Source organism: Bufo bufo, chromosome 7, assembly GCF_905171765.1.
Source record: "Bufo bufo chromosome 7, aBufBuf1.1, whole genome shotgun sequence".
Classification (NCBI taxonomy): domain Eukaryota; kingdom Metazoa; phylum Chordata; class Amphibia; order Anura; family Bufonidae; genus Bufo; species Bufo bufo.
Genome location: NC_053395.1, coordinates 219417957 through 219445813, shown reverse-complemented (window position 1 = coordinate 219445813; position 27857 = coordinate 219417957). Strand labels below are relative to the sequence as shown.

At 47.0% G+C, this 27857-nt stretch overlaps 1 long non-coding RNA gene across 1 annotated transcript; it reads right to left on the bottom strand.

Annotated features, from left to right (window-relative positions):
* Window positions 1-884: 884 nt before the first annotated feature.
* On the bottom strand, window positions 885-19144 carry LOC121008865. Its single transcript, XR_005780628.1, has 4 exons — window positions 19131-19144; window positions 10810-10812; window positions 1719-1725; window positions 885-1015 (listed from the first exon to the last, which is right to left on the bottom strand). It is a non-coding gene; the product is annotated as an uncharacterized LOC121008865 (long non-coding RNA).
* Window positions 19145-27857: the final 8713 nt, after the last annotated feature.

Genomic DNA, 27857 nt, shown 5'->3' with positions numbered 1-27857 from the left:
TTTAGCACGCCAATAGGCTTTTTTAATTGCCCGATGGCTGTAACCCCTCGCAAGGAACCGATCCTTCAGTTCACTGGCCTGTCTTTCGAAGGTAGCATCGTCCGAACAAATTCGACGGATGCGTAAAAACTGGCCCACAGGGATGGCAGAAATGGTACTGGTAGGATGCAAAGATGTAGCATGTAAATAGGCATTGACGGCCGTCTCTTTACGAAAAACATCCGTCCTGAGAAGGCCGCCAGCATCCCTAAACACAGAGACATCCAAGAAATCAACTCTCTCTCTACTATGAGTGTAGGTCAATTTGATGTTCCTAGAATTAGTATTCAGTAATTCAAAGAAAACATGAAGTTGTTCTTCAGTACCCTGCCAGATCAAGAAGACGTCATCTATGTACCGCGCCCAAAGAATGGCGCGGTCCATGATGACGTGTCTGTCTGACAGGAAAAGGTCCCTCTCCCACAGCCCCAGGAACAGATTGGCATACGCCGGCGCACATGCCGCGCCCATAGCTGTCCCCTGGAGCTGCAGGAAGAAGGACCCATTGAACGAGAAAAAGTTCCTCGTCAGCACAAACTTAAGAAGTTGCAGCAGGAAAAGAGAAAAGTCCTTAGGTAGATTACCGACTGAAAGAAAAAACTCCACTGCCCGTAGTCCGTCTACATGTTGGATACTCGTGTAGAGGGACTCTACGTCACATGTCACCAAAATATTGTCCTCCTCAAGGGTAATGCCCTGTATCCTTTGCAGGAAATCGGATGTATCTCTAACATGTGATGGTAGAGTCTCCACAATGGGTTTAAGATGGAAATCTAATAACTTACAGATATTCTCTACCATACTGTTACATCCAGATATAATAGGCCTATCTGGAGGTACAGAAGAATTCTTATGGACTTTTGGTAGCAAATATAATGTAGGAATAGATGGTTCCTGAATGATGAGAGCTTCATACATCTGTTTCGATATGATATTTTCCTCCAATCCAGCATCCAAGATTTTCAGAAGTTCACCTCTGAAAGAGATAGTAGGGTTAAAGGTTAACTTCCGATAGCAGATAGGGTCTTTTAGCTGTCGATAGGCTTCCGCTAAGTACATATTGCGGGGCCACATCACCAAATTCCCCCCCTTGTCAGCTGGTTTGTAAATAACATCCGGAAGATTTTTAAGTTTGGCAAGGCTCTGTCGTTGGTCCTTATTTAAGTTATCATATGGGACGGATGTAGAAATCCGTTCAAAGTCCTTGCTGACCGTCTTAACAAAGAGGTCAATTGCCGGACATAGTGACAAAGGGGGGAATTTCTTAGATCTCTTTTTAATGGCCGATGGTATTTCATTAACAGTAGTCGTAGCGGGTCTCTCCTGTTCTAATAGGAGGTCCTCCAAAATATGGAGAGCTCGCTGTTCCTCCTCGGAACTCAGGGAACCAATTGAATCACTCCTGCAATGCCACCTCTTCATCATTAGGGAACGTCCAAAGAGGTGCAGATCCTTAATAGCAGTGAAACAATCGAACCTACAGCTAGGTACATAGGATAATCCCTTCTCCAGCAGAGAGGTATCTGTGCCGGAGAGGGTATAGTCAGATAAGTTAATTACCTTAGGTTCCCTGTCCAGGTGTTTTGTGGTCGTAATTGGTTCCGGTTGTCTCTTCCGTCCCTGTCCATTGCCCTGCTCCATTTTTCTTTTATTACGGGTCTGGCGAGCAGGATAGGTACCCTGTGACTGGGACTCCCCCATAGATGACATGGAAGAGACTGAGGACGATCTGCTGCGGGATCTAGTTCTATAGGAATCTCGACTTTTCCATTTGTATATACGATTCTGTTGTGCATCGTTGTTATCTCTTGAGAACTTTTGGATCTTGGCCTCCTGAATTTCTTTTTCCCAGACAGGATATTTCGTATCCAGTTGTTCCTGAAAAGTTTTCAAAAGTTCTGGGCTACAGATATTGGATAAACGTGTCTGTAAGAGATCAATCTCCGCATCTAATTGTTCCAGGCTTTTTTTATTATGGCCAATCAAAAGCTCCATAAACGTAAAAGAGCTTTGATTACAGGTCTCCTCCCATTTAGATACAAAGGCGTCATCCTCTATGGGAAAGGAGGGGAACACCTGTATTCTAAGGCCCCTAGGTATTAGCCCTCTCTGGAGATACTTCTCCAAGAAAGCCTTGTTCCACCAAATACGGGCCCTTTTGTGCAGCAATAACAATAATGAGTTCTGGACCTCCTTACTCATACCACCGCTGGGACCACCAACCGCTCCCTCATCCTTGAAAACGGCATCTAGTTGGGAAAGCCAAGAAAGTTCTCTGGCCTTGTAATCCATGTTGAGCATAAAGTCAGGGATCTGTGAAAAACCACAGTAGAAATTGATCAGATAAACAAAAATGACCCAGGGTATCCCCAGAGCGAGTGAGGAACAGTGCCCACCCAAAATGGCAACAGGGGATACACCTAAAGTATAACTCGGTAAAAGCTCCCGAGTGAAACAGCAGAAACAAATGAAGAGGGAGCTCATAATACCAAAAGTATATAAATTTTATTAAAGCATGTTAAAAATACCAAAAAAAGAAGTAAGGTAGGTACATAAGATGCCGTGAGGCAAGGTGATGAGAGCGGAGAACAGAAAGAGCGCCACCCTGGGAAGAAAAACACACGGATATAGAGATGGAAAAATGTAGTATATAGTGATATATAACATGGGAATGGAGAATATTGGGTACAGTGCCCAACCCATGAAATGGGTAAATAGATGAAAAAACCATATGACATCAGGTAAAGCAAGGTCAACTCATGCACCCCCACTGGCAACAGATGCAAACTCTTCTGCTGCAAACCAAAGGAGATAAGATGCCGGATAACAAAATTAGATTTGTAAGCACATACCACTCACAGTGGACAAAAATGAGGGAGATTTTGACCTTACATTGGTCCATTCTATTGACGGATCCCGTCTTAGAAAAGCTTCTACCCATACGACCTCTTGTTACGGCACGTAGGGCTAATACCCTACGGGATAGTCTGGTTCGAGGCTATCTTCAACCGACACCATCTCAACTCTGTATTGGACAAGGTAGCCCTAAGGTTGGCTTCAGACCATGCGGCAGTTGCGCCGCGTGTCCAAATATGGAGCGCTCCTTTGATTTTGTGGATTCTTCTGGAGCGAGATCCTTCAAAATCCTTCAGTCCCTCACGTGCTCCAGCACACGAGTTGTTTATTACGCTGTGTGCCCATGCCCCAAGGTATACGTTGGTTTGACGACCCGTGAGCTGAGGGTTCGTGTGCGGGAACACGTGAGGGATATCATTAATGCACAGGAGGTGAAGGAGATTGAGACATTAAAACCCATCCCTAGACATTTCAAGGAATTTCACTCTTGTAATCCAAGATGTCTTAGAGTTAGAGGTATAGATTGTATCCAGGTAGATTTACGTGCAGGCAATACATCCAAGCGGCTGGCTCAAAAGGAGAGCCGCTGGATATGGACCCTTGGGACATTGCGCCCTAGGGGCCTGAATGAGAATTTGGGCTTCTCTTCTTTCTTGTAGCCGCTGGGCCCACTACTGTGGACCTTATTCTTTTAACAGTTGTTTGTATATTATTTTACTGACTTTCTCTCTTATCTTTTGATTCTTTATTATTTATTCCATTATTTTTCTCTCTCTTTAGCCTACCATTTGATGGATATCCAGTCGCCTTGCGTCTCTCTGATTTCTTTGGGAATGGATTATCTCCAACATGATGTTACTATTGTTTCTTCTTAATGTGGTTCGTTTGCGGGACCAATTTACGGACATAGCTATTATACACTTTTTGGTGTTTTATTCTACTTTATTCTTTTTCTTTTTTTCCCGCAGCACCTTGCTCTGTATTTGGCTTTTGGCTTTGGCCATATTTATATTCACCTGTTCTCTCATGTTGACACATAATTCGAGTCTCCTATGTTGTTATTACTGGTGTTTTTACACCAGTACGCAACCGTATATGCTCTTTATAGGGCCCTACTCCTGTCCAACACCTTTTCCTTCTTCCCTGGCTTTATGTATTTATTTCTCAGCCAGGTTTATCTATATACATCTTATGAATTTCTTTTTTCATAATTAATTTATTCATCCCTCTTCACCATTTACACTCTATTATCATTCTTTACACTGTTTTTATTATTATTTTTATTTTCATTCCCTTCACTTTATTCCCCCGCACATCATGCTTTTCCCCCATTTCTCGTTATGAATTATTACTTATCATTATATATGATGAATTCTCCACTCACTTTTCATGAACTTTATTAGTTCCCTATTCGCACTATTATTTTTACATATTTATTTCACATGTATAATCTTCCCCCTTTCACTTTTTTAGCATGTCCTTTTTCATTAATTATTTATTCATTTATTCATTGATCTAGATCATGACCTCTATTCTCTGCTTTTTAACCACACTCTATTATAATCATGTTTGTTATCCTTAATTATGTTGCCGTATGCATATACATTTCACTTTTTATTTTTCTTCTAATATTATTCTTTCTTTATGTACAATATGTATACAATTTTATGAATGCATTTTATTGTATCCGCATATTATTCTTTGAAGTGTTCACCTATATATATATATATATTGTTATAGAGCTATACATGCCGCATCGATGTCTTGATGCGCCATGGTTATACTATCATTATGCATTAATATGGCCTGGTTACCGTTTCCAAAATTGAGAGGCAGCATTTCGGACTATTTTTCTGGTTTCCTGATTCTCCTCCCCCTCTGTCATGTGTGCGCGCGTCATCCTGGGTACCGCCTCCGGCGCCTCACGCCCGTGCGTCCTCACGTCAGAGCCACCCGATCATGTGATCTGTATCACATGGTGTGGGCGTGTCGGCGGGACGCCGGCCGTGGGGCGGCTGGATGCGGATTACCAGGATTTCTGCGCGCCTTTCTAACATGTACACCTGGGGACGAGTAAGTACTCACTTTCATTGGCTAAGAGAGTCTATTTAAACCTGGTTCACAGTGATGGCGCTACCCCCTGACGAAGGCACGCCGAAACGCGCGTTGGGGTAGCGCCACCCTGGGTCTCGCTGCACACGGTCTTTCCAGGTAAGCTTTGGTCCTCTATTGCCCCCCGCTGGCTGTGTGGTCATTTTTTGTCCACTTGCACTTTGCTTTCTATGCAACATACTTTCACCTTTATGCGTTTGCATCTGTTGCCAGTGGGGGTGCATGAGTTGACCTTGCTTTACCTGATGTCATATGGTTTTTTCATCTATTTACCCATTTCATGGGTTGGGCACTGTACCCAATATTCTCCATTCCCATGTTATATATCACTATATACTACATTTTTCCATCTCTATATCCGTGTGTTTTTCTTCCCAGGGTGGCGCTCTTTCTGTTCTCCGCTCTCATCACCTTGCCTCACGGCATCTTATGTACCTACCTTACTTCTTTTTTTGGTATTTTTAACATGCTTTAATAAAATTTATATACTTTTGGTATTATGAGCTCCCTCTTCATTTGTTTCTGCTGTTTCACTCGGGAGCTTTTACCGAGTTATACTTTAGGTGTATCCCCTGTTGCCATTTTGGGTGGGCACTGTTCCTCACTCGCTCTGGGGATACCCTGGGTCATTTTTGTTTATCCTATGTACAAGAATATAACTACTATAATACTGCTCCTATGTACAAAAATATAACTACTATAATACTGCTCCTATGTACAAGAATATAACTACTATAATACTGCTCTTATGTACAAGAATATAACTACTATAATACTGCTCCTATGTACAAGAATATAACTACTATAATACTGCTCCTATGTACAAGAATATAACTACTATAATACTGCTCCTATGTACAAGAATATAACTACTATAATACTGCCTCCTATGTACAAGAATATAACTACTATAATACTGCCTCCTATGTACAAGAATATAACTACTATAATACTGCTCCTGTGTACAAGAATATAACTACTATAATACTGCTCCTATGTACAAGAATATAACTGCTATAATACTGCTCCTGTGTACAAGAATATAACTACTATAATACTGCCTCCTATGTACAAGAATATAACTACTATAATACTGCTCCTATGTACAAGAATATAACTACTATAATACTGCCTCTGTTGCCCCTCTTTGTAATTATATCTTTACACAGTTGAGCAGTTTGGGGCTGTAGTGCAGAAGGAAATAGCATAATACAGATTTTTGCTTGAAGATTATAAAATGTTGCATGAACTTTTTTTAATTTTTCTTCGATAATATGATTGCTGGAACACTTAAGGCTACTTTCACACTGGCGTTTTGGCTTTCCGTTTGTGATATCTGTTCAGGGCTCAGCGGTCCAAAACGGATCAGTTTTGCCCTAATACATTCTGAATGGAAAAGGATCCGCTCAGAATGCCTCAGTTTGCCTCCGTTCCGCTCTGGATGCCGCTTGCAGCGTTTTGGTGTCCGTCTGACAAAACTGAGCCAAACGGATCCGCCCTGGCGCACAATGTAAGTCAATGGGGACGGATCCGTTTACTATGACACAATCTGGCACAATAGAAAACGGATGCGTCCTCCACTGACTTAGAATGGTGTTCAAGACGGATCCGTCTTGGCTAAGTTAAAGATAATACAAACGGATCCGTTCTGAACGGATGCAGACGGCTGTATTATCTGAATGGATCCGTCTGTGCAGATCCATGACGGATCAGCACCAAACGCGAGTGTCAAAGTAGCCTAATTCAATAATGAATTTTTTGTGCCACTTTTTTTATCATGTTTATTTTTATTTTAATGTAATCCATCTAATAATAATAATAATAATAGTCACCTTTGCTTTTGAACATAGTAAAACAAACGGAACAGGTGATTGGAGAACTTGATACATTGTATCTCCCTCTCCTGTGTCTTTGCTCCCGTGTTGCACTCTCTCGCTTTCTCTTTAGCCTCTCTCCATATACAGACATATTCCAGATGCCCCTCTGTTCAGTGGACCAGGCTGGCTCCCGGCCCAGAAAGTCATCATTCAAAACCCAGCAACCTCTAACAAACAAACAGGGTGATGAGCGCCGGGAACATTCTCCTGTCCAGCCCCGGGGGCCTATCAGCCGCCGACACGTCTGCTCCACTTTTCAGCTGAGATGTGGGGTTTTGAAGTTCAAAGTGAGAAGTCTCATCACTGGACTATTTATATAAATCAGGGAAACCCCAGAATATCACGTCTTACTGCCCCACGTGACTTCACCGTCCGGGCATCTCGCTGGGTAAATGCATTGAGCGCCAGTTATAGTCACAGCATTGGAATGAGTGACCGGAAATGCACTGACACTTAGACACACAGGACTCTAAGGCTCCTGTTTTATAGGGGCGACAACATCCAACCTGAGGGTCTCAGCCAAAGGGGGTAGCTACAGTGGGTGCAGAGTTGTTTTCAATTCCAGGATCTGAGGGCCCTCAGGATCCCATGTAGGAAGATACCAGTATTATAAATGGCACATGGTAGAAGCTTCAAGTTACGCTTCTGGTCCTCAGCATTAATAAAATTGAGGACTAGTATACTATATTTACTCTTCAAGGGTTTGTTCACCCCTGGCCGGACCTTCAGTAGGATTGATACCTACCTGATCCCTACTGCTGGTTTCTGGCTCCATCCCTCACCATGTCAATATTTGGCTTGATGTGGGTCACATGGCCACTGACCACAGCAGTGACGTGTCATCCATGCATCACATGACCCAGTGACGTGTCACCTCTGCAGCCAGTCACCTGCTGCAACGACTACCTTGTGTCAAACCGGATGTTGAAACTGGGAGACCCAAGATCTACACTGGCCAGTGGGGAGAGATGGAGACGGAACCCAGAAGTAGGGATCAGGTTAGTATGACCCCATCCGCAGGTCTGCAGAAAAGGTCCCCAGGGGTGAAAAACCCCTTTAAATGGAAATTTACTACATAGAGAGCTATGCACATCACATATGCCCCTATATTACTAGGGGTGGAGGGTATCTTTAATCTCCAAATGGGTATCCACAAATACAAATGCATAAAATACAGCCAACCTCCCCCATTCAACTTGTGTGATAATGGAAGTCTGCCCCCTGCTGTCTGCTTTTGCCATATGTGTACCCCAGGTCCCAGCCATAGGTGCCTCATCCAAAGCTGCATTAACAGGTGTGATCTTTAATGTCCATATGCATGCTTGCCACAAATATGCTAATTTTTGATCCTTTTTTCTTTTAGTATCCTTTTCCTTATATTTTCAATTAAAATTTTAAAATAGAAGAGATAGCAAAGAATGTAGTGGTGAAGACTGGAAAACATACTGCCGGAATCGGATCACTTAAAGGATCTTGTATTCCTTGCCTCTTTCTATAGTGGACCCCTGTAGTTGGAGCAGAGTCCTTTTTGTTTTGGCAGTGTTTCTATGGACAGGTCCGTGCAAAGACTTTCTGGGATATTCCCGCAGACTGTGTGCCACAGCGCCATCTCCTGTTCACGAGTCTTTACAGCACATGAAGAAATTCTTACCAACCATTACAATAAAATGAAAGGACTGGGGTGAAACACAAATGTAAAGTTTAAAAGCAGAAAAATTCCCTAGTCTGGCATTTTTTTGGCACAGAACTACCTGATCTTTTGGAATCTAACAGGACTCTTGGCAGAAGACTGTGAGGCACTATCTCCTCTTATTAAGAGCAAGCTGGCGTCTCCCAGGCAAAGAGGACCATCTCGTAGCGCCACCTTTTAAAAGTGTCTCCCTATTAGTCTAGGTCCACCTTTTTAACAAACTTGAGGACATGACAAAGGAAAATAGCCAAGCCAAATATCCATTCAAAAACAGAAAAACAACTGTTTCAGGGTGCTTTACCCTCATCGGTATGGAGCAGGATGCTGGGTGGCTGAGTGAGATGCCCCGAATGCAGCTTGGCGATGGGGGGTGGGGGGTATTGGCTTTTCTTAACAGACTTAGTGACAATGCTCCATGGGAAAATAATATGCAAAAAGGAAAGATAATTCATAGTGGCCACTTCCCAAAAGCGAGATGGTTCTCTTTCCCTAGGAGTACCTCTTATCCCCATCATCCAATCATTGAGAGGGATACAACTTTTTGGAAGCAGGCTATGCTTCATTACAGACCCCCTCTAATAGTGTGTGGGGCCTGAATGTAGTCCTCTAAGTCATTCCTATTAATGCATCTAATGGAGGCCCTAATTTTAAGGCGTTTTCTGTAAATTAAGTTGACTCATTGTATCACAAAAAGTTCTAAAATGTTGTGTTTAAATTTCAAACCAATTACAAAATCTCTGCTTCTCAGCGAATTGATACATTCATTGTTTCCTTTCAGAGGCAGAAAACCCATCCTATCTCTACGTAATTCTCAGCCAGGATCAGAGCTTGTGATGCTGTGGGGTAGGTTTAGATTTTCTCTGCAGAGTCCACGATCGTCGCTTAAACCCAGTGCTTCACTATGGAAGGAAAAGTAGCCAGAAACTGCAAATGTCAACCTCGTTGGAATTCTTGCAGCACTGAGTTTACCACTGCACTAAAAGGTTATCGCAGAGGATAGAATTCTCCGCTGACAATTGTAAGAAGGTACAAGGAATCATCTTGGATGATAGGTACGTGTCACCGAGGTTCCTGGCCTCGGTGGAGTAAGAACCAGTTTTATGTGTCGGCAGTAGTTGCTGTTTGACACCTTGATACTTAGTAGGGCTATAATAGCTGATCCGGGACCGCTCTTACTAGGAATAGTCAAAGTGCTGGGTGGGTGACTACTCCCCAGGTTCCAGGCCGGGTTTTGCCAGGCATAAAAACCAGCTAGCACTGCCAGGTGGACAGGATTACCTCCGTCTGACAGTGAAGCTCAGGAGGTCTGTGTGCTGTGATCTGAGGGCTGTGTTGGGCTCTGCCGCTTGAGCCGGGCTGGAGGGCTCAGACCCCTGTGAGGGCGAACAGGCCGCCTAACGCCTGCCTGTGGACTTGACAAGGCAGAACTTCCAACAGGGTGTGAAGTAACACCCAGGAGAAAAGGTGACTGTTTTGTATATGAACTTTTCATGTGTGTGAACGATCACCAAGCAACTTGCGTTTTTGTTTTGCTTTCATGTGTGAATAAACACTGATGTTTTGAACCAAGAACTTGTACTTTGCCTCTGTGCTGCACCCGCTAATCCTAACTACCAGAGCGAATCCTCACATTTGGTGCGGGCAAGCGCAGTGAGGCTGGCGAGAACGCCAATATATTTTTTGGTTTCTGCATTTTTCAGGCACGGTTGTATGTCGTACATCAAACCAGCGGTATTACAACCCGTGTCCCACGACAAAATGGAGGCTGTTGTGAAGGCCCTCATAGAGGCTAATCTGCAGCCGCGAGAGACCAACCTGCACCAACGGGAGGCTAATAAGCAGCAGCGAGAGACCAACCAGTTGCTGCTACAACACATGATGGCTTTGCAGACAGCAGGATCAACCTCAAGCGTCTACGATGCCCGGAAAGCAGTCCATGCAGCGATCCCTAAGATGACACGCGCAGATTACATTGAAACCTACCTGGTGATGTACGAGAAAGTGGCCACCAGGGAAAAGCTGCACCAAGACCAATGGGCTGAGGTAATCGCTCCTTTCCTGGCATTAGAGTCCCAGCGGGTGTATTTCGACTTGCCGGACGATCAAGCGGCCGGCTACCCGAAGGTAAAGGGTGAGATTTTAGCAAGACTGGGGGTAAATGTGTTGGTCCGGGCCCAGCGGGAACAGCAGTGGGGGTTTAAGCCAGCTGAGCCCGCGAGACCCCAGTATTATGACTTACTCCACCTTTTGCAGCCTGATGTGCTGAGTCCCATGGCTATGCTGGATAGACTACTGGCTGACATATTCTGGAGGACTCTGCCACCCCCTCTCCAGCACTGGATTGGCCAGGTATCTCCTGAAAATGCCCTGGAAATGGTGGACCTGCTGGAACGCTATGAGGCCACTAAGAATCTTAAGGGGCGTTCTTTCGGGAGGGGGGCAGGTAAACCCCAGAAGTCCCCACCGCAGGCCCAACGGTATGAGCCGGTGAAACCCACCTGGTAGGTTCCCACTATGGGCCGGACCCAGGTAATCTGATGTCGGTGTCAGGAACCTGGCCATATAAGGGCTGAGTGTCCCCATCGGGTTGAGCCCATAGACACTAATTGTGGTTACCGTCAGTCACTGTATGCTATGAAGCTGTGTGCCACAGGTACCCCGGAGGCTCTAGACCACTTGTGCCAGGTGGAAGTGGGAGACACTCAAGCTGAGGCGCTGCTGGACTCAGGGAGCTTGGCGACCCTAGTAAGGGCTACCCTAGTGATGTGCATTCACGGAGACTTAAAAGACTACCCCACAGCGCTGGTGACTCTACCCACGGTAGCTGGCAGGTGGACCCTCCAAGTGGCAGTCGCCGCAAATTTGCACTACAAACTCATAATAGGGAGAGACTTTCCGGGTTTCCTGGCCCTATGGCCGGTTGTGAGAGTGACTGGTACCCCTGAGTCAGGAGTGAGCCCAGGAGATTGGCCTTGTTCAGGAGGATGGCCAGAACCCTGGGAACCTGAGGCCGAAGGGCCAGCAGTAGGGGTGACCGCCACTTCGGTGGAAGAGGGGGAGACAACCCTGGTTAGGGTAAAGGTGGGGGACGTGGGGGAATTGCCACCGGGACCTGAGTTGGCAGACCTCAACATCTCCAGGGAGAATTTCGGTACATCCCAAAACCGAGACCCAACCCTATCCCGGGCTTGGGAGAATGTGGTAATAGTTGATGGGGTACCCCAACAACCTGGGGCCGAGTCTATGTTTCCCCGTTTTGTGGTTCATCAGAAGATGCTGTATCAGGTAAACCAGCTGCGGGGTGAACCCATTGAACAGTTAGTGGTGCCCCGGGCTTATCGAAAACTCGTGTTAGAGTTAGCCCACCAACATGTTCTCGGGGGTCATCTGGGACTGCAGAAGACACAGGACCGGATACTACAATAAAGGAATTCAGGAGGGGCCTGGATGTATTTCTGGAGTGTAATAATATTACAGGCTATAGCTACTAGAGAGGGGTCGTTGATCCATGGAGTTATTCTGATTTGTCCATCCAGTTCGGCCTGTCATCCTGCAAGTTGATCCAGAGGAAGGCAAAAAAAAAAAAAAACTGTGAGGTAGAAGCCAATTTTCCTCACTTTAGGGGAATAAAAAATTCCTTCCCCTAAAGTGAGGAAAATTGGCTTCTACCTCACAGTTTTTTTTTGCCTTCCTCTGGATCAATTTGCAGGATGACAGGCCGAACTGGATGGACAAATGTCTTTTTTCAGCCTTGTAGACTGTTTTACTATGTTACAACGGTTTTACTGGCCCAGTGTGTTTAGAGAGGTGAATGACTTTTATAAGTCTTGCCCGACCTGCCAAACAACTAGCCCCCAGCACCTGTTCCGCAGTCCCTTAGTGCCTCTCCCGATTATCGAGACTCCACTTGAAAGAATCGCTATGGATCTCGTAGGCCCAGTACCGAAGGCTCATATGTTGGTAGTCCTAGACTACGACACTCGGTACCCGGAGGCGGTGCCACTGCGACATACATCAGCCAAACTCATAGCAAAGTAGTTAATGGACTCCAGAGTGGGGCTACCTAAAGAGGTTCTGACCGACCAGGAGACTCCTTTTATGTCTAAGGTGATGCGAGAACTCTGTAAGTTGCTGAACATCAAGCAGATACGGACGTCCGTCTATCACCCGCAAACTGACGGCCTAGTAGAAAGGTTTAATAAAAAGTTAAAAACCATGTTAAAACGAGTAGTGTCTAAGGATGGGAAGGACTGGGACCTCCTTCTGCCCTATCTTATGTTTGCAGTGCGAGAGGTGCCCCAGGCCTCTACTGGGTTCTCGCCCTTCGAACTACTATATGGCAGACATCCACGTGGTCTGTTGGATATAGCCAAAGAGGCGTGGGAGCAACAACCCACACCATATAAAAGCGTTATTTAGTATATGTTACCCAGATGCAGGAACGTATGGAAACCGTGTTGCCGCTGGTAAAGGAACATATGGAGGCAGCTCAGCGATATCAAAGTCAGATGTATAATCGGCAGGCTCGGGTCCGGGTCTTTAACCCGGGAGATCGGGTTTTGGTTCTGGTACCGACAGTGGACAGTAAGTTACTGGCTAGGTGGCAGAGACCCTACAAGGTACTCGAAAAGGTTGGAGAAGTAAACTACAAGGTACACCAGCCAGGGCGGCGGAAGCCGGAGCAGGTGTACCATGTGAATTTGCTCAAACCTTGGAAAGATAAGGAGACCAGTACTGAAGACAGCCCGCGGCCGAGTTTTCTAGGAGGAGAGGTTCCGGCCCCTCAGTCTGATGTAAGGGAAGCGGTTGCCAGTGAAGATTGCTGACAACCTCTCCTCTAAACAGACTCAGGAGGCCATGGAGTTCATCAGCAGGAACACGGATGTGTTCTCAGACCTCTCTGGACACACTTCCATAATCCAGCATGACATTGTCACTGAGCCTCAGGCCAAAATCCGGTTGAAACCATACCGGGTACCTGAGACTCGGCGACGAGCCATCTCGGAGGAAGTGCAGCTAATGCTCCAACAAGACGTCATTGAGGAGTCCAAAAGTGAGTGGTCCAGTCCGATAGTCTTAATACCAAAGCCGGACGGGTCGTTACGATTCTGTAACAATTTCCGGAAACTAAACTAAATCTCCAAGTTCGATGCGTATCCCATGCCCCAGGTAGACGAGCTGATTGAGAGGTTAGGACAAGCCCGGTATTTTCTGTTTTGGACCTCACCAAAGGGTACTGGCAGGTACCCCTAACGGAGGCTGCCAAAGAGAAAACGTCCTTCATCCCACAGGAGGGGCTGTACCAGTACAAGGTGTTACCCTTTGGTCTGCATGGCGCTCCCGCCACTTTCCAAAGGCTAATGGACATTGTGCTGCGACCACATCGTCGATACGCTTCAGCTTACCTGGACGATATTGTCATCCTCAGTACCGACTGGGAAAGTCACCTTCCCAAAGTGCAGGCTGTAGTGGACTCCCTTCGAAAAGCTGGACTAACCGCTAACCCAAAAAAATGCGCGATAGGTTTAGAAGAGACAAAATACCGGGGGTATGTCATTGGGCGCGGAGTCATCAAACCCCAAGTAAACAAAATAACCGGGCGGAAGAGGCTTTCTCTCCTTTGAAGTCGGCCCTGTGTGGGTCCCCGGTTTTGGTGACGCCCGACGTTGTCTTCCTAAGCCGCAAGCTCACCCCAGCGGAGACCAGGTACAGTATAGTGGAGAGAGAGTGCCTGGCGATCAAGTGGGCACTCGAGTCTCTCCGCTATTATTTGTTGGGGAGAACATTCCGCCTGGTGACCGACCACTCCCCTCTCATGTGGATGAGCCAGGCCAAAGAGAGAAATGCCCAAGTCACCAGGTGGTTCCTTTCCTTACAAAACTTTAAGTTCTCCGTAGAACAAAGGGCAGGCCGGTTGCAGGGAAACACGGATGCCCTGTCCTGAGTATACTGTATGGCATGTGTTCACTCCCTCAGGGCTGAACAAAGGGGGGAGGTATGTAAGAAGGTACAAGGAATCATCGTGGATGATAGGTATGTGTCACCGAGGTTCTTGGCCTCGGTGAAGTAAGAGATGGTTCAAGTTGCTGTTTGACACCTTGATACTTAGTATGGCTGTAATAGCTGATCCGGGACGGCTCTTACTGGGAGTAGTCAAAGTGCTGGGTGGGTGACTACTCCCCACGTTCCAGGCTGGGTTTTTGCCAGGCATAAAAACCAGCCAGCACTGCCAGGTAATGAGGATTACCTCTGTCTGACAGTGGAGCTCAGGAGGTCTTTGTGCTGTGATCTTAGGGCTGTGTTGGGATCCGCAGCTTGAGCCGGGCGGGAGGGCTCAGACCCCTGTGAGGGCGAACAGGCCGCCTAATGCCTGCCTGTGGACTTGACAAGGCAGAACTTCCAACAGGGTGTGAAGTGACACCCAGGAGAAAAGGTGACTGTTTTTTATATGAACTTTTCATGTGTGTGAACGATCACCAAGCGTTTTTGTTTTGCTTTCACGTGTGAATAAACACTGATGTTTTGAACCAAGAACTTGTACTTTGCCTCTGTCCTCCACCCGCTAATCCTAACTACCAGGGCGAATCCCCACACAATGTAAAAATTGTATAACATTATATGATATTTTACACAGAAGCATAAAGGGACGGCAGCAGGTAGACATAGTGGACATGATACCATTGTGGGAAAAGACAGAAGAATGTGTGTGTATGGGGGGGGGGATCAGGGTGTGCTGACTACTGGACGAGGCAGTGATCAGGGAGGATCTGCATTCCCCGTTCCAGGCAGCTAACAAAGCGTAAGTGCAATAATCACATCACATTGCACCTGGCATGGCAGAAGAGGCAGGCGCCCCGGGCACAACGGGAGGATTCTCAGCCCATCTGCAGTCAAGCAGACTTAAGGTCTTGTGAAAGCTCAGCAATCTGCCGCCTGGCCTGGAGCAGCTGCTCCACACCTCTCACCCGTCCACAAGCTTTCATGTTCTGAGCTCACAGGTGACATGTTATTAGGCAGGACATACAATGCAGACATCTCCTTGTATGACCCGCTGCAGCACAGTCATCAAAGCCAAAGGTCAGACCAATGGCCAATTTTTCAATCTGTGTTGATCCCGAAGAAGACAAAATGATTTCTAGGGTTTGGCAGTTGGCTCAGAAAATTTCTAGGACCCCAGAAAAGTGTTGTCATTCTGGTGCTAAGGGTGAAGGAGCAATGGTAATATCCCTGGTGGTCTAGAGTAGTTACGGGGTTAATAGCAACAGCCCAGTCTAGTTCAGTAGGGTAGTGAGGTGATCTGTGGCAACATACCTCAGGCATAGGACAGTGAAAGGGCTAATGTCTGCAAATCTGGTCCATTAAAGTGATTGAAAGATTCATGTCAACATCCCTGGTGGTCTAGAGTAGTGAAGCATTCAGTGGTAAAATCCGTGGCAGCTAAGATATTAGACAGTAAAAAGGGTTAATAACAACATCTACATCTTGTGGTCTAAGATAGTAAAGGAGTTAATGTCAACTTTCCCAAAGGCCTAGGATAGTGAATGCATTGTTGTCCATGTCCCTGGTGATCTAGGGTAGTAAAGGGGTTGATGGTAACAGCCTGTTCGAGTGGACTCGGGTAATGGAGCGATTTATAGAAATAACCCTCAGATCTAGGGAAGTGAGAGGGTTAATATCTGAAAATCTGGTCTTCTAAAGCGATAGAAGGATTCATTCTGGTGGTCTAGAGTACTGAAGTATTTAATGAAGTAAAATCCCTGGCAGCAAGAGCAGACAGTGAAAAGTTTAATGACAGCATTCCTTATGGTCTAGGACGATAAAGGGGTTAATATCAATGTTCCTGGTGGCCTAGGACAATAAAGGAGTTCATGAACATGTCTCTGGTGGTCTAGGGTAATGAAGGGGACTAATGCTAAAATCCCTGCCAATCCAGACCAGGGGGTTACTGAGGGTGTTACTCATCATCTAGGGTAGAGAAGGGGTTCATGCTTCATACTTAGGGTCTAATGTAGCAGATTGTAAAGTGGAGGGGGACAGAACGTTTTCTATTATCTGGTAAGATGTCATTAGAGGAAACCCCCCCCCCCCCCCCCCTAAAGAACCTGGTTATTTTCTTTCGGCACCACCTTGAGTACATGTCCGCTGCCCAATGGAGCTTGGCCAGGGAAGGGGACTGATGATGCCGTAATCCTTTTTTATAATAGGCCTGGTGGTCAATATCAGCCTTGCTTAAAGCGAATGTCCACTGTTCATTATTATGAAATATTTAGGTTCAATAATTTAAATATCTTCATAGCTGCTAAAGCTCTGAGTTTCTGATACAGATCTACAAATCCCCTGTGTAGTCATACAGTTGCATCATATTATACTGTCTGCCTGTGGTCACCACTAGGGGGAGCTCAGGAGGTCGATGTATACTTCACTATTATTCACTTCTGTATACAATATACAGTAAATAGAGAAGCTCCCTCTAGTGGTAACTACAGGTAGTGAGAGGTTTTATCATTTAGTCTGTGGCTGTGCAGGGGGTGGATCTCCGACCCCTAGAGAAAGATATCAATATAGTAATCAGCCTGAATGGAACACAGAAGATGGGACCTTCTGGAGAATCACAGCTGGACGGATGAAGGTGCTATTTCGGTGCGGTAAAGCATAGTGACCAATAAAGGACCTCAAAACGTCCTCGTCACGCACCTTCCTGCGCTGGAAGTGTCCTGGATTATGTGTATGACGGTGTGCGGTATATACTGAGCACATTATAGGGGTATTATATCCTGTTACTGTACGTTCTACTGCAGAACGCTCAGACATTATGAGGCCAGAATTCGCAGTGGCAGCGCGTCACTTCTTTACTTGGATCCGCTCTGTGATCTGACAACGGAGCATTTTAGCCTGAGGATTATACGTACTATTTTTGGACTGTACTGCGCGCGGTATGTCATATTCTACAGTCACTTGTGTTATGTCTCATATAGAGATGAGCCAATTTCATATCTTGAAATTCGTTCCAGCTTTGTTTGGTGGTAAAAGCAGAATTGCGTTATGGATTCCGTTACCACGGACCTTAACGCAATTCTATGACGGAATGCATAACGGAATGTCTTTAGAGGCATTCCGTTATTTCCGTCATAATAGAAGTCTATGGGCTGCAAAATGGATCCGTCCCGTTTCCGTTATGCAGGGGGAACGGCATTGGGTGTGGATCCACTGTGTCAACCAAGCGGTTTGACTTTCAGTTAGACCTAAGGGCATTGTCCTGGAGGTCCAGGGGTGCACCACCAATGAGGCCAGGTGACGCAGCACCAGGTAGGGGCAAGAGCGGAGGCAGCAGAAGGGCCATGGGCTGAAGGGAAGGAGTTAGGTTAAGAAATTGGTATGGGGGAGGGGGTGCGCTGTTTCAGGTTTCGCCTCAGGCAGCAGAAAGGCTAGGTGCATCCCTGCTGGAGGTCCCTCCGTACAGGGATCTGGACTTTGCTGCAGGCAACCACTAGGCCAGGGATGGCCCACCTGCGGCTCTCCAGCTGTTGCAAAACTACAACTCCCAGCATGCAAAGAATGCCTACAGCAGTGCATGGTGGGAATTGTAGTTTTACAACAGCTGGAGAGCCGCAGGTTGGCCATCCCTGGCCTAGTGGTTGCCTGCAGCAAAGTCCAGATCCCTGTAACGAGGGACCTCCAGCAGGTTGGCCATCCCTGCACTAGGCAGTTACTTCCTGGAGTAGTCGCGGAGTTGGTGACAGCTGACCCACGTGTGTCAGAGAAACTGGTGGAGGGCACTGAGGGGTCAGGCAAAATTGTAGTCAGGGACAGGCTGAGGACAGGCAGGAGCAGTACAGTTGTGTTCAAAATAATAGCAGTGTTTAAAAAAAGTGAATAAAACTCAAACTCCTTCTAATAGCTTTTATTTCCATCCACACAAATGCATTGGGAACACTACACATTCTATTCCTAATCAAAACATGAAGAAAAATCTATCAAATTTGTGTTGTTTCTCTAAAAAAAATTGAAAAAAAGTGAATATTAGACTGTTCAAAAAAATAGCAGTGTTTGTCTTCTTTACAAACTCAAACATTCACTATATAAACTGAAGCATGTTTGAAGATTTGGCTTTCCTTTGAATCACTTCACTAATATTTAGGCCTCATGCACACGACCGTTGTTTGCTTCCACGTCCGTTCCGCCGATTTTAACGTTGCAGATGCGGACCTATTCATTTCTATGGAGCCGTGTAAAATGCGGATAGTGCACCGTTTGCCATCCGCGTCCGTGATCCGTGGTTCCAGTCCGTCAAAGAAAAAAAACTGTCCTATTCTTGTCCGCGGAAAACGGTTCGCGAACCCATTCAAGTCAATGGGACCGCTAAAAAACGCGGAGGCACACAAGATTGTCATCCGCGTCCGCGCGTCCGTTTTATTCCTATCATTTGCATGGCAAACTAGTCTTAGACATTTTTTTTACCTTCCTTTATGTCTGGTGGTCCTCCAAAAATAAAGGAAGACACATGGAAACAAAAACGGATCACGGATCACGGAACCCCATTTTCCGGAATGGAACACAACAACAGTCGTGTGCATGAGGCCTAAGTTGTATAACCGCTGTCTCTGAGAACTGCTGGACGTCTGTGCTGCTCGGAGTCGCCACCTTCGGGCCCCTGTGATCAGGTATTCCAGCCCAGGATGATCGGACGACATTCCACAGTTCTTCTCTATTTCTTGGTTTTGCCTCAGAAACTGCATTTTTGATGTCACCCACAAGTTTTCTATTGGATTAAGATCCGAGGATTGGGCCGGCCGCTCCATAACGTCAGTCTTGTTGGTCTGGAACCGAGATGTTGCCCGTTTACTGCTGTGTTTGGGGTCGTTGTCTTGTGGGATCACCCATTTCAAGGGCATTTCCTCTTCAGCATAAGGCAGCATGACCTCCAAGTATTCTGATGGATTCATACTGATCCATGATCCCTGGTCTGTGATAAATAGGCCCAACACCGGAGTATGAGAGACCTCCCCATATCATGATGCTTGTCCACCATGCTTTACTGTCTTCACAGTGCACTGCGGCTGAATTCAGTGTTTGGGGGTCGTCTGACAAACTGTCTCCGGCCACTGGACCCAAGCAGAACAATCTTACTTCCATCAGTCCACAGAACGTCTCTTTAGGCCGTCAATGTGCTCTTTGGCAGATTGTAAGCTCTTCAGCACACGTCTTTTTTCCTACAGTGGGACTTTGCGGGGGCTTCTTGCAGATCGCTCGGCTTCACATCGCCGTCTTCTCATTGTAACAAGACTCACAGGGAACTTTACACCTTCTGTCATCTTCCTGGAGCTGATTGTTGGCCGAGTCCTCGCCATTTTGGCTATTCTTCTATCCATTCGAATGGTAGTTTTTCGCTTTCTTCCGCGTCTTTCAGGATTTTGTTGCCATTTTGAAGCATTTGCGATCATTTTAGCTGAGCAGCCTATCATTTTCTGCACTTCTTTATATGTTTTCCCCTCTCCAATCAACTTTTTAATCAAGGTACGCTGTTCTTCTGAACAATGTCTGGAACGACCCATTTTCCTCAGAATTTCAGAGAGAAATGCACTGTAACCAGCAGGTACAACATTTGCCGCCTTCCTTCCTTAAATAAGGGAAATAATTGCCACCTGTTTTTCAAAAAATGAATGACCTCACTCATTGAACTCCACACTGCTATTACTTTGAACATGCCCCTTTCAAATTAGTGATTCAATGACACAGAATCAGCAGCATGCATGTCATGACTGTTGGGTTTCTATTACTCTACTACACCTGCTAGTAAATTTTTTGCCATGTAGAAATATAATTTCTACCAAAAACAGTGATTGATGTCTGACTACTATTATTTTGAACACAACTGTACATGTGAATACATGAAACAGGTCAGAGGTCATGGCAGACAGCACAGGGTCAGCACAGTGATCAAGCATGACTCAGGTCAGGCAGCTGAAGGTAAGAGTCAGGAAAGAGGCAGAGATCGATACACGGGCAGACAAAAAGAACAGCACACAGGAACTTGCAAGCTAGAATAACCGATTGCTCAGGCACCCTTAAAGGGGTTATCCAACATCATACAACAGTCCCACCAGAGTGAATATACTTACCTAGCACCCCGCTCCCTGCACTGCTCCTGGTCCCTGCACCGCCGCTGCTGCTTCTCCCCGTGCACGGATTAAAACATCCGGGTGTCGGGGGGGGGGGCAGCCAATGGCAGGCGGGGACGGGGATGAGCCTCCCTAGCATCGCAGGTGACGCTAGGGAGGCTTGTCCCCGTCCCCGCCTGCCATTGGCTGCTCCCTTCCGACACCGGATGTTTTCATCCGTGTACAGGGAGGAGCAGCAGCGGCGGTGCGGGGACCAGGAGCGGCGCGCGAGGTAAGTATATTCCCTCTGAGGGGCCCGGCACATTGGGGGGAAGGCTGTTGTATGATGTTGGATAACCCCTTTAAGTACCCCAGGTTTGCCAGCCATTCGCTGTTAGGTTGAAGTTAGTGCTGAAGTTTAAGGTACGCGCACACTGGCACTTTTAGAGATGGGGCGCGCATGTGCACCCTATGGGCAGACTAGAGTGGTGTCCCCAGTATGTTGGATTATTATATGGATTGGTATAGGTTTGTTAACCCTTGTGTCATTTGCATGTATTTTCATCTTTTGTGGGAGCGGTGTGGGTGTGTAGGGTTCTACACTCAGTGCAGCATTTGTGGAGATTGTTCCATAATCGGATGTTTTGTTCCCATTTTTATGATTAATGTTTATATATGTATTTATTTATGCTGTAATAAAAAGATATAACATTTTTTATATGGCTTTGTGTTCTGGTTCTTATTTTCCCTGAAATAATACCAACCTACAGTGACCAAATATCCGACAAATATACATCTGAATAATACTACTATAAAATTAATTCTAAGACGGGTGGTGGGCACAAGCCTCGGGGCCTGACCCCCTGAAGTGACCCCTTCAGCAGTGCTCTGTACATGACACATGCACCCTAAACTTGGCCCTGCATCTTATGTATCCTCTTTACTGATACTTTCTACCTTTCTAACTCACCTGTCCCGGACCATCAGCTCTGCTGCATCATCACCTCAGGTACATCTTCAGCACTGCTGCATTATCAGTTTTGCTACATCATCAGCTCTGCTATATCATCAACTCTGCTACAACTCTTCTGCATCCGCTCTCCAGACCATACTCCATAATCCTGCCTTGCCGTACGTAGCTTTACAGATCCGCCTAATTGTTCCCAATCTTTATGTGTTGGCAACCAATTTTTTTTTTTTTCATTTCTGCCACCACTAGGGGAAGCTCACAACAAATTCATTTATAGAGACCCTGTGTAAATCTCTGTGTAATGAGCTCCCCCTAGTGGTGTCTGCAGGAAGACGCCTTTTTTCATGGAGCTTTGTGTCAGAAAACACAGCCTGAACCTATATTAGGATTACATAAAATTGACTTTCTGCCCAAGACCACCCTGATTTTATTACAAGACCCGGAGGCTCCTATTGCTATTCTCCTTCTTTACTCTGACCAATAGCAGCAAAGAAAATTGAACATGTGATCAGCCCCTCCCCATAGTCCCAGTATAACAGGCAACTCCGCCTGCATATCCTCCTCTTTCTTTGCTGCTGACCGCAGAGATAAGTATTGTGATTGATTCTTTCCTTGACTGCTTTATTATATTTATGGTTGTCATTACTGATAATTGTTTCCTATCTCCCTCCACAAGTGTTTTACTTGTGTTTCTTTCACCATAAGGGGTTATTTGCCCTTTTTTGGTATATATATATTTATAACGGCTATACATGTTTTGTTCTATAATGGGTTAATTTTTATTTTCGCTCGCCAGCTATTTGTTTTCCTTTAACTCCGGCCCCCTCCGCCTTCTTCCCCCCTTGTCCTGCGTCCGTTTCTGGACCCTCAGCCTCCGCTGGTAGTTACCTTCATCTTGCCGCTTGGCGCCTTCCAGCTTCTGCTTTCGCGCACGCGCGCGAGATCTCGGGCGCTTCCTCTTCCGGTTTTCTCCTGTGCGGCGCTCCGGAGCTCGGCTGCCTAGGCCCATCTCAGGGATTCTCTGCAGGTTTTTTCTGGTTCTTTTTCCTAGCGATTCCTTCCTGGCCTGGGGTAAACCCTCTTGCCAGCAATGTTAGTGTGTTTTGCCAGAATAATTTTTCCTTACAAAAAATTTCTATTCAGTGTAGGTCCATTATGCCTAATTCAGCTCACAGTGGGCAGGGCCCAGCAGAGGATGATATCCCTATAGAATTAACCCCTTCGGGGGAGGATTGTCACACTGTTATGGCCCCTAATGATCAATCCCTGGCCCTACAGACTTCATTATCTACTGCCATTGCAGCAGCTATGGGATCAATGACTTCGGTCATATCCCAGTCTATTGCCCAGGCCCTAGCTACCCATCCAGCTGCCTCACAAATCCCGCAGCCCGCTGTGGCTTCTAAGCCAGCCGGGCCAGGGCCATCAGCCTCCAGAAAACGTATTAATGGTGACAATGTTTCCACCAATGTTGGCGCGCTAGGTCCGCGCAAGAGAACCTGTACGCGTCAGGCAGAACGTACGCGCAATTGGAAACGTGCTGGAGGAGGAGGACCCCTCTGGGGTCATGAATTCTAACCCCTTACCCGGGTGTAGTTCCCTAATTTCAACTGCAGAGGTCAATCCTGCATCTTTAACGGATCCCTCTGGGGAACCTTTATTTGACCCGGATTCGCTCCACCATCCTCGGTCGGCGGAGTGGTTACCATTGGAGCATGTATCCAGATACTTGGAGGCTCGCGTGCGCTGCCCTCTTTCCAAACAGGCACGCAACAAGCTTCGGGCTGAATGCCCCAGACCCATCATCCCCAATAGGGTGTGCGAGACTCCATCTGTGGACCCCAAGATGACGCAGTTTCTCACAAAATCTGGTTGGAACCCGCGTAAGGGTCTGACTTTACGCTCCTGTCAAGACAAGCTCCTTGACATCTTCGGCCCGCTAGCGAAGTTATTTGACTTAGCTGAAGTGGCTAAGGCTGAGAACAGGCAGGTAGATCCTGTTGAGCTGCGCGAGTGGGTTCAACGCGCAATTTGCATAGCAGGCAACGTTAATACGTCCCTGGCCATTGAAAGGCGTAAAGCTATCTTATTCAAGATAGAACCGAAATTGTCCAACCTAGCGCTTACAGAGGCTGGGAAGGAGGCCCAGGGCCTGTTGTTTGGTGAGTCCTTTATCAAGGACCTAGGACGTTTCGTTGGAGCTTTCACTGCTCCGGATAAAGCCCAGAGCTCTATGAAAAGGGTTTTCCATGGTAGGGTCTCTACCAGGGCCGGCAGCTTCAGGGGCCGTCTGTCCGGCCGCGCCCATTTTCAATCCCGTGGTTCGGGTCGAGGCTCCTTCTCCCAGAGACCTGCATATCAGGAACAAAGACGTGAGCCAACATCTTTTTTCCCTTCCCGGGGAGGTTCCTGGCGATCAAGAGGCTACAGAGGAAACCCTAGTTCCAGACGTCCCTACGGTAAGACTACCACCTCATTCCAATTCTTTGAATGTTTATGTAGGGGGCAGACTCCGTCTTTTTTCTCGAGCTTGGTCTCACATCACCTCAGACCAATGGGTCCTCTCCACGGTCAGGGGTTTCCACATAGAACTTACGTCCTTCCCACTGTCCATTCCGTCTCCACGCCCTGTGGTGCTATCAGAGGAGAGCCAAATACTGGTGGACACCGAGTTGTCGGATATTTTCCACAAGGGACCCATAGAGCCAGCCCCGGGATCCCCATATGGGATAATCAGCAACATTTTCCTGGTGGCAAAGAAAGGGGGCCAAATGCGGCCCATCATCAATTTACGCGCCCTCAACGCGTTCGTCAGATACCGCCACTTTAAGATGGAGGGCATCCATCTTCTTCGAGACTTACTGCAGATGAGCGACTGGATGGTCAAACTGGACCTAAAGGGCGCTTATCTAACGGTCCCAGTAGAGGACGCGTCCAGGAACCTCCTCTGTTTCTCCTGGAGAGACAGGATTTGGCGATTTACGTGCCTCCCATTCGGCCTCTCTTCAGCTCCATGGTGTTTTACCAAGCTGATGCATCCGGCCATGGCCTGGCTGCGCAGTCGGGGAGTTCGCCTCATCGTCTACCTGGACGACATCCTGATCATGGCTCAGGATCGTTCGGTGTTGCTGAATCACCTTCGCTGGACCATGGATCTTCTATCCGACCTGGGTTTCCTGCTCAACCAGGAGAAGTCCTGCCTCTCCCCGTCTCACAAAATGGAGTTCCTCGGGTTTATGGTGGATTCCACGGCAGGGACCCTCAGCCTACCATCGGCCAAGATTCGGTCGATTCGGAAAGAATTACACAGAGCAAGGTCGTCTACCCAGATCCCACTGCGTCAACTAGCAAGGATAATTGGTCTTCTAGCCTCGTCTATTCAGGCGGTATTCCCAGCCCCGCTCCATTACCGGGCTCTGCAACGTCTGAAGATTTCTCATCTGCGGACGGGAGCTTCCTATGCAGATTGGATCTCCTTGGACGAGGAGACCAAGGAAGAGCTATCCTGGTGGATACACAACTTACGCGCCTGGAACGGCAAGGCTATTTTTGGTCATCGTCCGGATTTCATGGTGGACTCGGATGCCAGCCTGTCGGGCTGGGGGGCACACTGCGAGGGAATCACAACCGGAGGCGGCTGGTCAGAGACCGAAGCGGGATTCCACATCAATGCGCTGGAGCTGTTGGCGGGTTCGTTCGCAATCAAGAGCTTTACGAGGAACACGGCCAGATCCTGCATTCAATTACGAATGGACAATGTGTCGGCGGTGCGTTACATCAATGGCATGGGGGGCACCCGTTCCACCATATTATCACGTTTGGCGAAGGACTTCTGGGACTACTGCATATTCAAGGATTTGATTGTCTTGGCGGAATATCTTCCGGGCGTCCACAACATTCACGCGGATTGGAGCTCTCGTTATCTATCGGAGTCCAGCGACTGGCAGTTAGATCCGACGGTTTTCCTTTCCTTAACGTCGATTTGGGGACCTTTCTGCATCGACCTGTTTGCCTCCCGCCTGAACACGCAACTGCCACGGTTCTACAGCTGGCGCCCGGACCCGGAAGCCGAAGCGGTGGATGTATTTCTGCAGGATTGGTCCAAGGGTCTCCTCTACGCGTTTCCTCCGTTCCAACTGATTCCCCGGACCCTGATTCAAGTCCGCCATTACGTTGCCGATCTGACACTTCTGGTACCATTTTGGAGCTCCCAATCGTGGTTTCCCCACCTTCTGGAGATGATGATAGAGATCCCGCGGATGCTCCCGATGTCTCAGACTCTCCTCCGCGGCCCGCATCACCAACCGCATCCTCTACTCTTGGACGGGTCCCTGCGCCTTCTGGCGTGTCGGATTTCAAGGGACCCTGGGAGGTCCCGGGAGTTTCGGGAAAAGCTAGAGTCCTTTTGGAGAACGCATGGGCCCCAGGGACCAGAAGATCTTACAGGTCAGCCTGGAGATCTTGGGCTAGCTGGTGCTTGGCTAGGGACTTGGATCCCGTTTCAGCACCTTCCCTTTTTGACCAAAGCAAGGCCTATCGCACGATCAGCCTGTTCAGATCGGCCATCTCAGCGTCTCATCAAGGCTTTGACGGTACTCTGGCGGGTCAACACCCTTTGGTCTGCCGTCTCTTGCGTGGCTCGCGTATGTCTCGTCCTCCAAGACCGAGGTTTTCTGCCACTTGGGATGTGTCATGTGTCCTCTCATTTTTGTCCTCTTGGCCGCAGAATTCGGACCTTTCCCTTAGGCAACTGTCTGCGAAGCTTGTCACGCTTTTCTGTTTGGTTTCATGCAAGCGGGTTTCTGACGTCCGGGCTTTGGATCATGATGCCCGCTCGTACACCCCAGATGGCGTCACTTTCGACATCTCTAGGAGGACAAAGACCCACATACGGTCGGTCTCGTATCCTTCTTTTCCGGCCTCGCCTTCGCTTTGTCCTGTGGCATGCCTCAAGGAATATGAACCTCGCACTTCTTCTCATCGATCTCGGGAGTTGCCTCAGCTCTTCCTTTCTACTATTCGCCCTTTTGCTCCAGTGACAACTCCCACGCTGGCAAGGTGGATGAAGTGGGTCATGGAAATGGCGGGAGTCGACACATCAATCTTCACAGCGCATTCCGCTAGGGGGGCATCTGCTACCTCTTTGGCGGTTTCCGGCGCCAGACTGGAGGACATATTAAAGTTGGCAGATTGGTCCAGAGTTTCCACGTTCAGAGAGTTTTATTTTAGACTAGTTCCGCATGTGTTTTTCTTCAATCATTGATAACATGTCTTAAACTTTGAACTCGCAATAGGAGCCTCCGGGTCTTGTAATAAAATCAGATGATTTTCCTATTTCATGACGTAAAGTCATGATTTTATTAAAGACATGGAGGCGAGTATTGCCCGCCCGATGTTTTTCCCTCCCTATGTTTATATTTATTTAGACTGTGGACGGTGTTGATTTGTCGTCATATGCATTATGGTTTTAACTCTATGAGTTTTTTCCTGAGTAGGTTTTTCGCAACCATTTGGTTTTGGATACAGTTTACCATTTCGTTTCTAACATTCTCTGTTTTCAACTTTCAGGTTGAGACCGGCCTGGTGTGAAGTTTTCATTGGACTTCATCGTGGTTCTGAGGTTGAGCAGTTCGGTTCCAGCTGATCGTTTTGATGTGGACAAGACAAGGAGCATCCGTCAACGGATTGGTTCCAGTTGTTCTCGGTTCGCTTCCGGACGGAAGGCGGTTTTCCCATGATGTTCTGGGACTGTTGGTTTTTCCGGTTCAGTTTGGACTATTGGACTCAGTTTACAAAGAAAGAGGAGGCTATGCAGGCGGAGTTGCCTGTTATACTGGGACTATGGGGAGGGGCTGATCACATGTTCAATTTTCTTTGCTGCTATTGGTCAGAGTAAAGAAGGAGAATAGCAATACTCGCCTCTGTGTCTTTAATAAAATCATGACTTTACATCATGGAATAGGAAAATCATCTGATTAACCCCTTTCCACCTAAAGTATAGTAATAACAATCCTATCCACTAATTATATAATATTAAGGGTTAATCTCTGACTCCCCACAGACCTCCAGGGATACTAGAATTAGCCCATAACTACCATACACCACCATGTGAATGATATATCAATATGTAAGCATAGAGTATCAAGTACTCGAGGCCACCAGGACTATGACGGGTACACTGCCACTAAGCCTTGAAACCGCCCTGTGTATAAATG